The following is a 17,412-nucleotide window of genomic DNA, read 5'->3' as shown; positions in this document are numbered from 1 at the left end:
ATAGAAAAATCCTAGCGCCTGACTCACTACCAATTTTCCAGCTCATGAAAAGCGAAATCACAAAAGGCGCCTGTAAACCGCTCGTGACCTGGGTTAACAAAATACACGGAAAACTGGAAGAGGTGGCCTGCTCAGACGAAACCCTCCTCAATAACCCGGGGAGGGTAAAGAGGAAACTGGAGGATCAAGACTGGATTAACACGATCGAAAGAAGCCTCCAATACAAATCCCTGAAACATCTACCTCCCGCACACAATCGGCTGAGGGAGCCATTAAAATACTGTGAAAAATTTCCGGAAAAGAATCTAAGGAGGATATTTATGAGAGCCCGATTGAACTTATTAAATACAAGGGAAATCCTAACGACTCAAAAGAACACCGTAGACAACAGTTGTCGCTTATGTGGAGACACCACCCAAAAGGAAACGATTTACCACCTCCTAATGTCATGTACAGCTTTAACAATAGAAAGATTAACATTCCTGGCACCACTTGCATCAAATGAAATCAGTCTTGACGATGAAACCTGCTGGAGCAGGCTAATCGCGGGCGACTCGCCAAGATGGGCGAGGATGACCGCCAAATTCCTGGACGTTGCCCTAAAAAGGGCGAATACCCCGGCCGAAGGCGAGCAATTACTCAGCGCGGAGCAGTAGTCGGGGCCGGGCGGTCATTAATCCAAAGCCGACCAACTCAAGTGGTGTCCTAGGTGTCCTAGGTGTTCTAGATGTCCTAAGGAGAATGACTGTTTTGTAAAAACCTAAGGGTTAACACAATAAAAAAAAAAAAAAAAAGAAAAAAAAGAAGTGCAGACATGTATTGGAGAAACCATCCGGAATCCCCACTAGCCACAAGTAGGACTGCAGACTGGCCACAGATATGACGGAAGCCCAATGCACCTGTGTAAAATGCTGTCACACTGAGCAATCCTTGCGAGCCCATGGAAATGGGAAGCAGGAGTGGCATATGGGTAAGGACCCCAAGCCATAAACAGATACAAGAGACAAGCCTGTGTGGGCCCAGATGGAACACACAGTGGATGCTTTCAAATGCCACAAAGCACCACACTGTCACATGAATGCACAATAGATAAACAAAAATAGAAGAAAAAAAAAATGGCCACATACGACAAGATGGTGGTGAGGGGGGGCACGCAGGAGGGGGGAGGTACAGGATGCACCTCAACACCAACATGTGTTGATGTTGAGATAAAAAAGAAAATCCTCCACGGGCTCAACGCCGGCACAGCCTGACCTGTGTGAGAGATAAGTCGTCGTTGTCGTCACCCTCTGGATGTAAATCAGAAGGTGGACTTGGGACAGTTGCCTGACCACGCCTATCCGCAGCAAGCCCCTGCACGGCAGCAAACATGCGGGTCTGGTAAGCTCGGTCCTGCATGGCTATGGCACATAGGTCTGCATGCAGCACATCACGTGATACACGTACTTCCTCCTGCAAGGTCTCACGTGTATGATGAAGTTCTGCCTGCATGGCCTCACATGACATACAGAGCACCTCCCGGCTTGCATAGAGTTCAGCCGAGATGGTGTTTTCAAGCTGCTCCATCTCTTCTTCTGACCGCATCCTCTGGGTCATCATGAGGACTCCTAGAGTAGATCTGAGGGATTGATGTTCTTCCCTCAGGGGGTCCCTGTGTGCCTCTGCCTCAGCAGCAAGTGCTTCACGCAGAGCCACCATTTCAGCCCAGCATGCCCTGTTGGAGGCTGCCATGCCCAGCCTGAGTGAGCGGCACGTGGACTGTGTTGCCTGCTGCGGTATCTCTACCTGCCTCTCAGGGGTGGATGGAACGGGCCACACTTTCCATGCCTTGAGCCATCATCTCAACTGCTCCCCCCTGTTCCTGTGCCATGGCATACACGGCATGCTCCCACTCAGTGGTCCCCGGTGGTGCACGGCCACCGCATTGCCGGACTCTACACTTGCTGGTCCCAAGGAGCTGCGGTCTTTGCTGGGTTGGCACCGCCCACGGCTCCGTTGACCTGATGCCCCAGGAACATGAGCAACTGGTGTGGAGTGTGACTGTGTGCCCGTAACCACCACATGTGGACATTCCAACACTGCCTGGCCCCTTGAGGGCACTACCCTCACTGCAGGTGTCACGGACAGAAGATCATCAACTCAACATTGTGGTCAGAGAGTTCATCAGAGCTTGACTCATAATCAACCTTGGACACAATGGCCTGAAGCAATAATGGGTTTTCGTGGTCTACCACCCCATGACCGCCACTGGTGCTAGGTTGGTGACGTAAACCCACCACTGTGTCTGGAATCACATCCACATCCTTTGCCTCCAGTGCCTCATCACCTGTAATGTAAACAAAATACACATGAGCACACATGTCAGCAGCACATACCACACACATAGACATCAGAACCTTGACAGCCAAAACATGAAGCAGGCATGTCACACACAACTCAAACTCTGACATGCATCCAGTGGCATTGCAATGCAAGGGTATCCCGAAAGCAGAAATGGATGTGTGTAAAATGTGAAGCCTACACATGAACTGCATGCTGCATATCACCTGCATCACACACAACCTCTGGCAGGCACAGATCCAAGGCATTAATGAGAGATGGCAACAGAGAGATGGCACGTAGCATAAGCATGGCGGAACACCCAAATAGCCACAGCTGCAAGTGAACCCAAACACAAAAACAAAGAGGTGATGGCTGGAAGGTTTAGAATGAATCTTAACCACTGGCATTGCTCTGGGCAACCCTCCAGACCATCGTTCTTTGCCTGCCAAGCCATTACAGAAGGGGAAATACCATATGCAAATCAAGCCTGGTCCCACCCCAAAAGGGGCAGTCCAGCCTGAACTGCTAGGTCACATCCCTTCTGCACGAGACCACAAGCATCCCCAAACATGTTTTGGCCTTTTTGGGCCTCATCAGTGAGAAGTAGTTTGGGTCTCTAGGCCCAGCAGTCACGGGACCCACGTCTGGGCATACCCGTCCCACTCCGGGTGACAAAGCAAAAACAAAGAGGTGATGGCTGGAAGGTTTGGAATGAATCTTAACCACTGGCATTGCTCTGGGCAACCCTCCAGACCACCGTTCTTTGCCTGCCAAGCCATTACAGAAGGGGAAAGACCATATGCAAATCAGGCTTGGTCCCACCCCAAAAGGGGCAGTCCAGCCTGAACTGCTAGGTCACACCCCTTCTGCACGAGACCACGAGCATCCCCAAACATGTTTTGGCCTTTTTGGGCCCATCAGTGAGGAGTAGCTTGGGTCTATAGGCCCAGCAGGCACAGGACCCACGTCTGGGCATACCCGTCCCACTCGGGGTGACAAAGCAAAAACAAAGAGGTGATGGCTGAAAGGTTTAGAATGAATCTTAACCACTGGTATTGCTCTGGGCAACTCTCCAGACCATCGTTATTTGCCTGCCAAGCCATTACAGAAGGGGAAAGACCATATGCAAATAAGGCTTGGTACCCCAAAAGGGAGAGTCCAGCACACACACCATGATACATGTAATATGCATGTTGACATGAGGCCCTCAACAACCATCACCAATACAGAGTACATGTGTCACAGGATGCACCTATGCTAGAGCGTTTCAATTTAGTGAAGGGATGAACATGGGAACATACATGCCAGGTCAGTTTGACATAGCAGCATTGCGTAGGCATGTCGAAGGCCAGAACATGGTTCAGAAGTAGTTGGGTGCAGTGCAGTGCATGTGCACCCCCTCAACTTCCAACATTAACACGTACGTAGTGATGTCAATCTCTTAACATGACGGCAGTGTAAGGGCAAGTGCAGCCATCATGTGCAAAGTGCATGCATTGGGTTGCATGGATACAGTGAACCCCCCACCCTTTGGGGAATTGCAGGGAGGCAGTGCATGGCAATTAAAGGTTGACCAGAGAACATTGCAATGGCAGACAGTGTTGGCATGCGTCAATTGCATCTCGTCAGTCAAATGACACTACAGCAGATGAGAAGTGGACATTAAGCAGGACACATGAGGAACCAGCAGTAGCACACCCATGCATGCAGAAGCCACAACACCAGTTGAACAGAGGCAGGGGGCCTGTGACAGGGTGAGGCCTGTGCAACACACAGACGAGGAGACCCTAAACATGTGCGTGATGAGGGACTGACCCAGAGTGAGCATTGAATGGATGACCAAATACCATGACACTTAAATAATCCTGGAGACGTACCACGATGATCCATATGGGCATACATGGAATGCAAATGAAGCATGAATGGGCACTCATGTCCACGGGAGCCACTGCCATCTGCACAGTCCGAGTGAGACACACTGCACCAAGGACAAAGTATGTACACCACGGTACGTGTTTTGCAGGTCTGCAGAGGGAAGTGTGCATGTATACAGGAACGGGCAACAGGCAATAGCAGTAGTCCAACATGTAACTCACCAGTGCCATGTTGAAATTGAGCTGCAGGGGGTTTGAGAGGCAAGGAAGCGTGCCCGTGAGGAGGATCACCTTGCAGGCTGTCCAAACATACACAGCACGCATGTGATCAGATAGGCCGGGTGCTGAGTGCAACAACACCATAGGCCACATGCAGACATGTGAGTGAGCAGGAACATGATATGACATGAAATGATAATTAATTCATATCATGCTTGTTCACAGGTGTTTCAGAGCCTGGCCAGGCAAAGGGAGGGGAACAGGGGATAAAACAGAAACAACGATCTTACTGGGCCCAGTGGCATTAAGAATGTGCAAATGCATGGGGAGTGAAAGGGGGGAATGTGCATGGGAGGGGGGACAAATTGGAGAGTGCAAAGCATAAGAGAGGACAAGATAAATAATAAGTAAATAAAGAAATACACCTGGTGATCCGAAACAGTGGAAGTGCAGCCTGTGAGTGGCCAAGTGCAAGGTTAGTCTGAAAGGGAGTATCTGATAAGTGCAGAAGAAGAGGGGGGGCCGGTATGGGTACAGATACAGGCCCCAGTGCAAGGGGTGGCAGGGTGAGCAGGTACCTGGTCCCGAAGGGCAGAAGGTGGCCAGTTGCAGCATTGCTGAGAGAGAAAGCATATCGACAGGGGAGAAGAGAGGCAACGGCAGAGGCAAAGAGGAAGGTCTTGAGGAGCTTACAGAACCGTAGATGGTTCTCCTCAAGTTTCAAGGTGGCAGGTAGGCAGTTCCAGAGGGAGGCCCCCGCAGAAGGCAAGGATCTACCACCAGCTTGTTCCTTTGAAAAATGGTTGACCCAGAGGGAGTTTAAGGTGGAGGAGCGAAGGGCTCTAGAGGGGAGGTATTTACGGAGGGATAGTTGAAGGTAATTAGGACCCAGGCCCCAGAAAGCCTTGTGGACAATGCCAAGGGTTTTAAATTTAATCCTTTCAATCACAGGTAGACAAGGAAGATATTTCAGAGCCGGGGTGCTACAATGCCAGGGCTTGAGGCCCAGGACAAGTCTCGCAAATCCTGTTCTGGATTAGTTGTAAAGGGCTGTGAGTGGAGGAAGGTAGATTTAGAAAGAGGCTGTTAGAGCAGTCCAACTTCAAGAGAATCTGAGCTTGGGAGACAAGGAGCTTATGTGGGAAGGAGAGGAAAGGAAGAGTGCCTTTAAGGAGGTGCAGTAAGAAGTTTGACTTTTTAGTGACATCACAGATGTGTGCGGAGAAGGAAAGTGTGGAGTCAAAGATGACCCCGAGGTCCTTAGCTTCGCTGGTAGGGGCAGGAGGAGGGCCAAGGGATCCCGGACAGAGAGTTAGGGGAAAGGATGGAGGGGGTATACCAATGAGGGGGATCTCAGTCTTATTGACGTTTAAACAAAGATCATTTGCAGCACACCAATGTTTAATGTTGATTAGGCAGTAAGAGATGAGGGAAGGAGAGGAGGTTGTTGAGGGAAGTCTCAAAATGAGTTGGGTGTCATCAGCATAGCACTGGAAATTTGAGCAGAAAATGGAAATGCAGTAGGTGAGAGTTGTCAGGTATTGATTGAAAAGCCAGGGTGAGAAATTAGACCCCTGGGGAACACCACAGGTAGGGATGGAGATAGAGGATATGGAGGACCCAAGTTGTACCTGGGAGGGTCGATCAGAGTGAAAAGAAGTCATCCAGGCCAGAGCCTAATGGGTGATGCCCAGGTTGTCACAGAGACGATTTAGCAGGGTCAAAAGCAGAGGAGAGAACAAGTAGGATGAAGACAGAGGGAGTGTAAGAGTGAAGGTTGGAGAGCAGAACATGTACCGGAGGGGCATCCGAGTGAATTGCATGTGAGTAGGGTGCATGTGTGGTGATGAGGACAGTCCCCGTGTGCATCACATATCCTGCATGCATCACAACAGGCACGCATCAGTGAAGCATTGCATGACTCACACATGACAACCATGCATACATAGCATGAAGTAGCAGTCAACCACAACACATCACACATGCCAAACACACATGTTCTGGACAAACATGCATCATACCCCATCATCTCTCCCATTCCACAGATTAGTTCTGCCTCGATGAACTCTGAAGCGATTTCCTCGTACTGAGTGAGTGCATCCTCCTCTGGTGCTGGGCCACTGCCTGTCACCTGAGTCATGGCAAAATTGGAGGCATGCTTTTTTTTTACAAAGCGTCGGAGGTCATTCCAGCACTTGTAGCAGTCTTGAGCTCTGCTCACCTGGAATCCCATGGCATTCACACTATCCACAATCTGCTGCCAGTGGACCCAACGCTGGGCAGGCATAGTATGGCACTGTGTGTCCACTAGTATATTGCGTTTGTGTAACGACACGTAGCCCACAAGGAAGTCCAATTCCTGCTTGTTGAAAGGCTTGTTTCTCGACGGGCCGGAGGCCGGAGCGAGCCATGTCTGGCGTCCCAGCCTCTTGTGCAGGAGCATGCTTCCTCCTCTTGGGCGGTGGTACGAACCCTGAGGTCCAATGTCGCCCTGATCAGTAGGGGCAGTGCTGCTGGTGGACTGAACCAAGGGAGTGGTTGGTGGAACCAGGACGGAAGGCCTGGCTTGAGTCAGTGGCTGCTGGCTGCTGTTGCTAGGACCCAGTGCCACACCTGCTGCAGTGCCAATGTCTGTGACCGACACAGTCCTGGCTTGCAAACTCACAGCCAGGGTGGTGTTGGCTGCATCTGCCCATGTAGTTACCACCACCTGGCTGCTTGGGGCAGCAGATGTCACCACTGCTACTAGGTATGTGGGCCTCGGTCACAGCAACCCTGGACACACGTGGCCTGTGCTTCCTGACCACCTGGAATTCTGCCTGGGAGTCCTCAGGTTCCAACGCATCATGACTGGCCGACCCTGAGCCTGGGTGGTGGTCGCCACAGCTGCACCTGCAGCTACCATTACCGGTAGGCCCGTGACAGCTGCATCTCCTAGAGCCGCAAGGGGTTGTGGCATGGCTGCACCAGCATGGTGGCTGGACATCCTGCCCCAGTGGTGCACCCCTGCCTCTTCGCCCTCTGCAGCCTCCCGGGCCACCCTGGACTCCCTGTACCCCCTGGTCACCCCGGCCACGTCCCCAACCACGCACAACACTGGGAGGATGCCCAACTTTGCCACCCGGTACCTTTGGTGGCCTCCCAACCATGGCACAGATGATATATTGCCAATGGGAGTCACACTCAACGATTGTCCTGGGCAATTGGGGTAAAAGGGGCAGGGTACGTGATGTTAGACGCACCCCTGTGCTCCTGCAAGGCTGTTTGTGACCCCTGGTGATAAATGACGAGTCACACAACACTCAGGCACCCCAAAAAGTGATGATAAACATGCACGCAACCTCCAGTAGCCCACCTGCATGGAATAAACCTCCCGCAGTACGCTGTGGCACCCAGTGACACAAAAAATGTATACGCGTGGAACACGCAGGCTACTATGACCTCGAAAACAGGTATAGGATACACAGGGGCACCCGCAGTGGGAAAAATAGCGTGCGGGACCACCGTCTGCCTTGCGTGGAAAAGAAAAACACATGTGCTTGTGCACGTAGTCAACACCCCCACCAAAAGAAGATGTACGAACTCTATCCACTGTGAAGTAATTGCGTGTGAAACCACAAGAAGAGTAAACACACATGTTGGTCTCCACGAAAAGCACGTACAGCGAACTGCTGCCCACACTCACCTTTTACCCATGCCGAGGGAAATGCCCGCGCACGTAAAGTCACTCGCGCGCTTACGCGCTAAGGGCCTTTCCTCCGATTTCACAAAATCTCACGCTGACGTGCTGTTTTTGCACATGTGGATTCACTCTGCATCAAGCTGGCCACGCAACAACACACGGAAGACCACGCTCCTAGCCAGAAGGCCATTTGCCTGCGCCCTAGAGCCCCGGGGAGCCTCCCATGAGCCATTTGCTGCTACCTGCCTGCCTGCTGCCAATGTGCCCTGCTATTTGGTGCCTGCACATCAGCCATCGCCAGAGGTCCAGTTGCTGTGACCACCCCTGCTGGAACAGAAGACTGGTGTTGCATCACTCCACAGCCCAGCCCCAGGACCCAGTTGCCCACCTGCATCGGGGGTTGCCATGTCCTACACAACACCATCTGGCACCAGTGGCAACACCCCGGCAGAGAGACAGAGGGCTGCCAGCTTCAGTGCTAATGAAGTTGGCATCCTGGTGGAGCAAGTCCTGGGGCATTATGATGTCCTCTTCACACCATCGCGCGCTGACAAGGAAGGACGGAGGAGGATCTGGGAGGACATTGTGGGTGCCATCAATGCAGAGGGTGTGGCACCCCGCGATCTGAAACACGTCCAGAAGCGCTGGGAGTACTTCAAGTCCAGGACCCTCAGGAAGGCCTGGCACCTCTTGGACGCAGAGGATGCAGTGGGGTGCCGGGGCCATCTTACCATCCAGCAGATGAGGGTCCTGGAGCGCATTCACCCAGTGCTTCATCACCTGGTCCTCGAGATGCAGACCTGTCTGGAGTCGAGCGGTAAGTGCCCATGCATTCTCGTACAACACAGTGCATGTTGCAGTGTAGGGGGAGTTTGCAAGTTGGCTGTATACGTGACATGGGCCATGCATGTGTGTGTGTGCATGTGAGTATAGTCAGGCGTGTTCCACATGGATGGTGTATGTGTTGCAATGCATAATGTGCAGCAGCATGTGAGAATGCACACATGTTTGCATGCCTGTGTCTGTACTTGGCCATGTTTGGGGTGTGAGACATGGATGCTGCTGTCACCGTCATGGTCATGCATGGTGTACATTGCGTGTATCTGTGTAGTGTGTGTGTGACTGGGAAACACCATGGATGCATGACACATGTCCATGACGATGTGTGCATTCACTGATGCGGCTTACTTCTCCATTAATCCACTGTGTTGGGAGGTAGACATGTCCAGATGCATGACTGTCCGGTGGTGTGTGTGCATGTGATCAGCATGTCCAATGATGCATGTGAGGTTCAGCCCCCCATGTGATGTTCCAACGGTGCCTTGGACATGGATGCAAATGTCTTTAGCATGTGCCATGCCTTTTTCTGCATGTGTTTTGTTTGCACAGACCCCTGTGTTGTGGAGGGTGATGATGGAAGTGCCGTTTGACAGTGCCACTCATGTACAATTGCCTTGTGTCTAGGAGACTATTGTTCGGTACCCTGATGCTTGTGTTCAATCTCTCCCTGTCTACAGCAGTGACTGAGGAAGAGGGTGGAGGCAGCGCTGTGGAGCGGATTGGCAGGGATGCCTCCACCAGGGGGGACGCATGGGCCAGTCACCCTCCCAGGACATGCCATCTTCCGGGAGCGATGGGACTGGTATCGCGTCCATGGCCGGAGCTGCTGAGGGGATGCCCAGGAGGCGGAGGTTGGAAGTGGGCTCCTCGGGCAGCGGTCGGGGCAGGTGAGCCCACCCACAGGCTGTCCACAGCAGAACACTATGTGGAGGCATCCAGGTGTGTGGTGGGTGAGGAGTAGGAGGGGGCCGCATCACACCTAAACATGGAGCCTGGTGGGGGTGGTTCCACCGGTGCAAGTGGTGCAGTCCAGGGGCAGGAGGAAGCAGAGGTCACCGCAGAGGGACCTGTGTATATTGCTGTCCCTGATACTGAGTCTGCATCACCATGCACCAGCAGGGATGCCCCATCCCAGGCCCATCCGCAGGTAGGGGGGAGGCTGCGTACGTGGCAATCCATGACAGGGTTGAACCCGTCCTAATCGGTCTTGGGTTGCGCACACGTGACATTTGTGGTGATGTGCATGCTTCCTGGGGGGACCACGCACGTCATCACAAACAGATGTGTGCCAATGTGAGCCGGCTGGGAGGGCTCATGGTTGAGGGTTTCCTCCATGTGCAGGGCGCTGTTGCAACCCTCTCTTCCTCTTTACTCACTATGCGCCAGTTGTCCTCCATACTGTGTTCCAGCCCACATGCCACCAGGACCCCCTGTGGACCTGCCCAAGCCACCACGGCTATGCTGGTGGAGATCCCATCCCTGCCACCGTCGGGAGTCGGAGGTCCAGCAGAGGTGGTCAGCCCAGCAACTGGACCCCAGCCAGTGGAGGATGTGCAGGGACCATCAATTAGGGCACGTGCACCATGGCCCCGGGTGTTTCCATCTTCCCGGGGGCAGTCGGGGGTGCAGAGGCAGTTGGCATTAAGGCAGCGGCAGGCTCGAAGTGGGAGGCATCAGGCCTCTGGGCCATCTACATCACGGGGCAGGCATCGGCCGATGGGCAGGAGGACCCTAGACTACGTGTGTCTTCCATGTGGGAGCGGTTGGGCCAGCAGATAAAAGCAGAGTGACGGCGGGCGGAGAGGGCATGGCTCATGATGGTCACAGCGGAGAACTCCGGGAGCCGGGCATTGAGGTAGGGAGCGTTCCTTGAGGAGATTCACAGGTAGTTGGAGGAGACCATGGCGACGTCCCTGCGAGCTGTCGAGGACAGTGCCCAGGCCCGCCTGCGGGACATCAACATGGAGTTCGATGATGCCCTGGCCAGAGACATCAACAACAGGAGTGAGCCGTAGGACTAGCCCGCCGCCGTTGTAAATAGTTGGATTTTTCATGGACCTTGGATTGTTTATTTTTTTGGAATCATGGACCCTTGTGGACATTTCTTGTAAACAGTTGGATGTTCTGTGGATTTGAATTTTTTTTGCCATGAGTTAATGGGTTTTTTCCCATTTTTTTTTCCTTGTGGATATGCGGTATTGCTGAGCGACAATGGACCACATTTTTCTTTTTCATGTTTTTCATGGATTTCTTTTCACATTCGGATTTTGTTTTCATTTACATTTTCGTTATTTGGTTACTCATAGTCATGATTCTTTTTCATTTTTTCATATTTATTTTATTTTGAATACATTTCATTCATGTCCAGTATTGGTGTGGTCTGCTATTATTTGCTTGATGCATGTGTCAGTTGTCATTGGCTCAGTCATGTGTCACTGCTGTGTACCTATGTTGCACATGTCTAGGGGTGCATGCACATGTGCTTCTGTGATTGACGTGGGATGGGGCATGTGCTGGGGAGTAGCAACAATGGTTGGTCGTGGATTTGCATTGTGGGGGGTTGATATGGGGTTACATTTGGATGTGCATACAATGCTGGGGTCTGTGTTGCCATCACTGGGGTGGGGGGACATGAGTCGGGGCCTGCTGGCAGGTTGCCGTCACTGGTGGGGGTGGGAGGGACATGAGTCAGGGCCTGCTGGCAGGTTGCCGTCACCGGTGGGGGGACATGAGTCGGGGCCTGCTGGCAGGTTGCCGTCACTGGTGGGGGTGGAGGGACATGAGTCAAGGGCCTGCTGGCAGTTTGCTGTCACCGGTGGGGGGACATGAGTCGGGGCCTGCTGGCAGGTTGCTGTCACTGGTGAGGGTGGGAGGACATGAGTCAGGGCCTGCTGGCAGGTTGCCGTCACTGGTGGGGGTGGGGTACATGAGTCGGGGCATGTTGGCAGGTTGCTGTTGTTTGGGGGCTCTGTTGTGGTGTGAGCTGCCTGCTGACATGCTCATGGGTGAGGGGGGGCTCTGTTGTGGTGTGGGTTGCCTGCTGGCATGCTCAATGGTGATGGGGGGCTCAGTTGTGGTGTGGGCTGCCTGCTGGCATGCTCACGGGTGATGGGGGCTCTGTTGTGGTGTGGGCTGCCTGCTGGCATGCTCACTGGTGATGGGGGCTCCGTTGTGGTGTGGGCTGCCTGCTGGCATGCTCACTGGTGATGGGGGGCTCCATTGTGGTGTGGGCTGCCTAATGGCATGCTCACTGGTGATGGGGGGCTCCGTTGTGATGTGGGCTGACTGCTGGCATGCTCACGAGTGATGGGGGCTCCGTTGCGGTGTGGGCTGCCTGATAGCATGCTCACTGGTGATGGGGGGGCTCCGTTGTGGTGTGGGCTGCCTGCTGGCATGCTCACGGGTGATGGGGGCTCCGTTGTGGTGTGGGCTGCCTGATGGCATGCTCACTGGTGATGGGGGGCTCCGTTGTGGTGTGGGCTGCTTGCGTGGTGCGCTGTGTTCCGAGCAAGCGCAGACTTTTTCCGTGTGATTTGGCTGGCGCGAGCAAGGTACGTGTATTCCGTGTTACGCGAGTGCGCTTTTCACGCGATTTGGCCGGCGCAAGTGGGGTACGTGTATTCCGGGGTACGTAAGTGTGCTTTTCTCACGATTTGGCCGGCGCAAGCGGCGTACGTGTATTCCGAGGGGTGTGCAAGGTATTTTTACATGCGATTTGGCTGGCGCGAGCAGGCTATGTGTATTCCGGTGTAAGCGAGTGCACTTTTCACGCGATTTGGCTGGCGCAAGCGGGATACGTGGAGTTTTTCACGTGATTGCGGTGTAGGGAGGTTGTGAGCTGGTCCTGGGTTAACGCGGCCCTTTGCACTATATTGGGGCTTTCTATGGCTTTTTCTGGCGCATGGGGCGTTCTTGGGGGCGTTACTGGCACTGCTGGATGTTTGCTGTGCCACGGCTGGGAATGGCTTGGGTAATCCATGAATACATGGTGCGTGCAAATGGGATTTAGCGCACGTGGCTGGCGCACGCTCCCTCTATGCGCCTGCCGCGTGCGCTACTTCTGCACAGAAATCTATGAATTTTCCTGTTTATTTTATTGCAATGATTTAATGACATTCAGTTGTGGTTGTTGGCTTGTGGGGATGTAGTGAGGTCAGTGGGGAGGGAGGGGGCGGTGAGGTGGGTCGCTCCACGTCTCGGTGAGCTTCCCTTTCACCCACTTGGTTAAGGATCCTGGTGAAGTTCCTATGCCCTACATTCTATGCATTATTTGTCCATTGCTATGTGGAGCATAGAAGAAGGAGATAGCTAAGCAGCGTCATACAGACTCGTGCATCACCAGTCCTGGGCTGCTTAGCAAACAAGTGCTGACACCCAGGCCTGACCTCATGTGTGTATTGTGGTTACGTCATAATATGGCTATGCTGGCCTATTTTTGGGCACAGATAGCATGAAAAAGAGTGTTTACAGGCCATGCATATATATAGTGTGTGCCATCATTAGATTATTTTACAGTGGCAATTCTGGAATTCTGTTGGCCACAGGCAGCATGAAAGCATATTGTGCAATGGAAATAATGGCATATGTTTTGAGTGCAACGCAATGAAAGTGTTTAACAGTGGGAAAGCAGCCATATTGTGGGAGTAGCTTTATGAAAATGTAAAGTACCTCAGTTTACTTTTGGAGACTTGGCATCTATTTGGATTTTTTCATGGTTTACCCCAAAGACCCAATTTTAAATGTTATGACTTTTACCCCATTTTTCTAATTACACACTGTTATTCGCGCTAATTCAAAGAAAAGTATTAATGCCTCTCCACTTTACATGGTCACAAGCTGCCATCTTGAGTCATTTAGAATGCCCCCTCAGAAGCTACCCCATCCACCTCCGTAGCATCAAATGCTGTCACCACCATTGATTGAGGTGTGAACAGGCGCCTTTCTGCAATCTGCCCCTGCCACAAGGTTCAATGAACAAGGTAACATCAAGCAAATAAACATTGTTCTGATGTCAAAGGGCGAGGAACAGAATGCCATTCATGATTTCCGTCACGTGTTATCCTTCAGCTGTGTGGTGAGTGCATTTTCCCGTCCGACATGGAGGCTCACTCACGAGTCAAGTGCTCTCAGGGAGCGACCTACACTTCACCAATTCAAATCACTTGGCAGCGCAAACTCTCATTAAGGCAATACATTGAGCACCATTTCATTTGTTTTCTCTCACAAGCTTAAGGAATCCAGCAGGAATCTCTATATACAAAATCTGATATTATATATATTAGGAAGATGACTCTTATGCAGAGTGGATGCTTTCTTCGCAACTTAGTGAGCCCCTCGCAGACGTCTGCTATTCTTACGTCATAAAAACAAAGGTTGCACACGTCATTCTGAAGTTTCCAAGGCTAGAAAGGGCAGGTGTTACAGTGAGACGGCTGGATGTTGCTCGTTTTGCGCTATTAGAATGATGAAAGGCAGAGTCTGCCCTGCTGAGTTTCGACATCTTTGACTGGCAAATTATACAGAAATACGTGTTTCGCTAATTAGTCTATCTTGCGCACACTGGTCGTTGATACTCAATAGCCATTGTCTCATTAAAGCACTTAAAGACCACCAACAATTAAAAATAAAGAACGTTCCACTGAAATAGCAGAAAGATATATGGTGTGTTTAATTTCCTTAGAGTGTCCCTTGAAAGAGTGCCTAATATGTAAGGAGTTTAACAGAACGATCCAATCCTAAATTCATTTACAAAATACGCGTTAGGTTTTCAGTCATATTTTTAATAACAAATGTTGCATGTCAAACAGTCTTTCGACAGCAGAGGAAGCACCATTTTTGAGGAAATTCATCACAGAAAACATTGACAAACCTTCATTTGTTTGCCTCCCCCTAGCGGGCATTTTAGGAAACGCCACGGCTGTAAAGGAGTCGTTTCCACATGCGAATCAGCTTCGTGCACTGTTATCAAGTGGCGTTGGATCTATGTACTCACTCACTGCACAAAGCTACTAGTTATAATTTCAGACTGGTCGATGCATGTAGTTTCAGCGGAACCTTATATACATAGGTAAACAACAGTTTTTCCTTGTACAGATCGTCTTGTACCACATAGAGTCAGCTAAGGGCGTGTAAGGTCAAAGGGAATTACCTCGAAATGTGACGCAAACAAATTTTCTAAAGTATTCTCCCTATTTCGTCTCAAAAAACGCACAACTGCCAACATTCCAACATCAGGAAATCTGAACTGACCTCCAGTTTGGCGAACGACGCAGATACTAGTTTCAAGTCAACAAAGTTCCTGATGAGGTGCTTATTTGGGTTGAGAAATATGGCTCAACACTGTGACGTGAATTACCAATATTGCAGTGTCAGTCTGCTCAGTCTCCATGCAGCAGAAGATGAGGTCGATTTTTTAGAGGTGGAAAATAGTGAAATCGTTGAATGTCGATATTTTTTTGTCTAATATATATTTTTGAAGTTGGTTCTGTTTGTCTGCTGCAGAAGTGAAGGAGGAACCAGGGCTCCAGAAGAGTCTAACGTGGATAACATTTCATGAGGAATCTATCAGTGTGGTATAAGTTGCCAAAGTGGCACCCCTGGTGGATAAAATCACAACAAATTTTTATTTTGCTAAATTTTAAGTCGCTATAGTGGCACCCCTGGTGGATGAAATTTGAACTTATGTTTATTTTACTTAATGAACGACCATAGCCATTTTAAGAAAAGATAAAAATGTGCTTAATAACCATAATAAAAACTAAGAATGTGCCAAATATTAGTACAAGTATTCCAGGACAACTAACACAAAACATTCAGGAAATTAGTATTATCCACACTCAAGCAGTACACATCCCCAGTGACAGAAAACCTGTAATTTAATCGTCATACCACCCAAGAGACAACCTACTTTTGAAAAGTCATCTGATGCTCAGCGTTAAGAGGCAGCCAGGGCAGCAGAGGCAATTGATCACTGCGATCAAGGACTTCAAGAACAAGCAAGCAGACAAGCAGCACTGAGACAGCAAGACACACCAAACCTGTAATCCAACCATCATGCCACCCCAGAGACTAGCTACTTTTGGAAAGTCATCTGATGCTAAGGGTAAAGAGGCAGCAAGGGCAACAGAGGTAGTTGAACCACACCATCAAAAACTTTAAGAGCAAGCAAGCAGACAGGCAGCACTGAGATGCCAAGACACACCAGAACAGAGACTAGCCAGAGAAGATGCTGTAGTCTAATGCTCGGCACAGAGGCAGCCAGGGCAGCAATGGAAAATCATATTCAAAGTTTGGTTGTTTTGTAGACCGGATAATGGATTTGTGTGATTTTACCATTGCGGAATGGTCCGCATGTTAAATGTCTGCATGGGAAATGTACGCAACACAAAAATGTTCGTACATTTCCCATGCGGACATCCATTGAAGATCACACAGATTCAAATACACACCCACACACACACTCACCCACACCCCAAAACACACCAGCCACCACCCTCCAAACCCCTACTTACCTGTCCTTCAGATGCGCTGTGTCCCTGCGACGCCGGCTCCCTTTCACTTCCATGATCGGGAACTGGTGCTGCAGGGTCCTTTTGTTTTCTTTTTTTCTTTTTTTGTTTTGCTCGGGTGAACTGCAGAGGTGTCCCCCATAACCCCCGCCTACTATACTGTAGTGAGCGGGTGTTGCAGGGAACACCCCCGCAGCCCCTGGCTTTTTTTGTTAATTTGTTATTTTCTTTTTTTTGTTTTTCTTTTTTTTCACTCGGGTGAGCTGCAGGGGTGTCCGCCGCAACACCCCGCTCACTATACTGAATATAGTGAGCGGGGTGTCGTGGGGGGACACCCCCACAGACCCCACAAGCTTTGTGTTTCTTTTCTTTTTATTTACCGACCCCACCGAAGTACATACCACCAAAAGTCTGAACTTTTGGTAGTTCGAACTTTTGGTGGTATGCGTTTTAGTTCTTTTTGTAAGGTCAGTAAATTATGTTCTGTCATTTTGCCCTATTCCCGGATAATGGCAGGTATATCTGCTAGCTTATTTAAATATATGGATTTCTAGAGCGCCTTCAAAAAGACACTGTACAATAATCAATGAAATGGAGCACAACTACATGAAAATGCTGAAAAAGGGAAAGTAACGAGGTGGATAAAGAGAAAAAAGCCAGGAGAAAAACCAATGTGAAAGCAAGAAAAGAATGTTGGGAGTGAGATGATTATGTCACCCATAGCTTCTGCCCTGCCCCCAATCCACTACTGCACAGGTGAGAAATGTTATTCTCTAAGACAACCGTACTGCACTTATCCAAGCCATGAACAACAGGACATTGAGACTAATTAACGCTGAAGATGCTGAATGCAATTAAGCTAACATTACAACAGTAACGAGCACATGCATTAAACACAAAGCAAATATGCACTCCACACGAAGAACATGCACACTATGTAATATATGCATTTATACATGAAAAATAT

This window comes from Ambystoma mexicanum, chromosome 4q (assembly GCF_040938575.1).
Source record: "Ambystoma mexicanum isolate Mex_15411 chromosome 4q, UKY_AmexF1_1, whole genome shotgun sequence".
NCBI classification, from domain to species: domain Eukaryota; kingdom Metazoa; phylum Chordata; class Amphibia; order Caudata; family Ambystomatidae; genus Ambystoma; species Ambystoma mexicanum.
Note: the sequence above shows the minus strand (reverse complement) of the source record.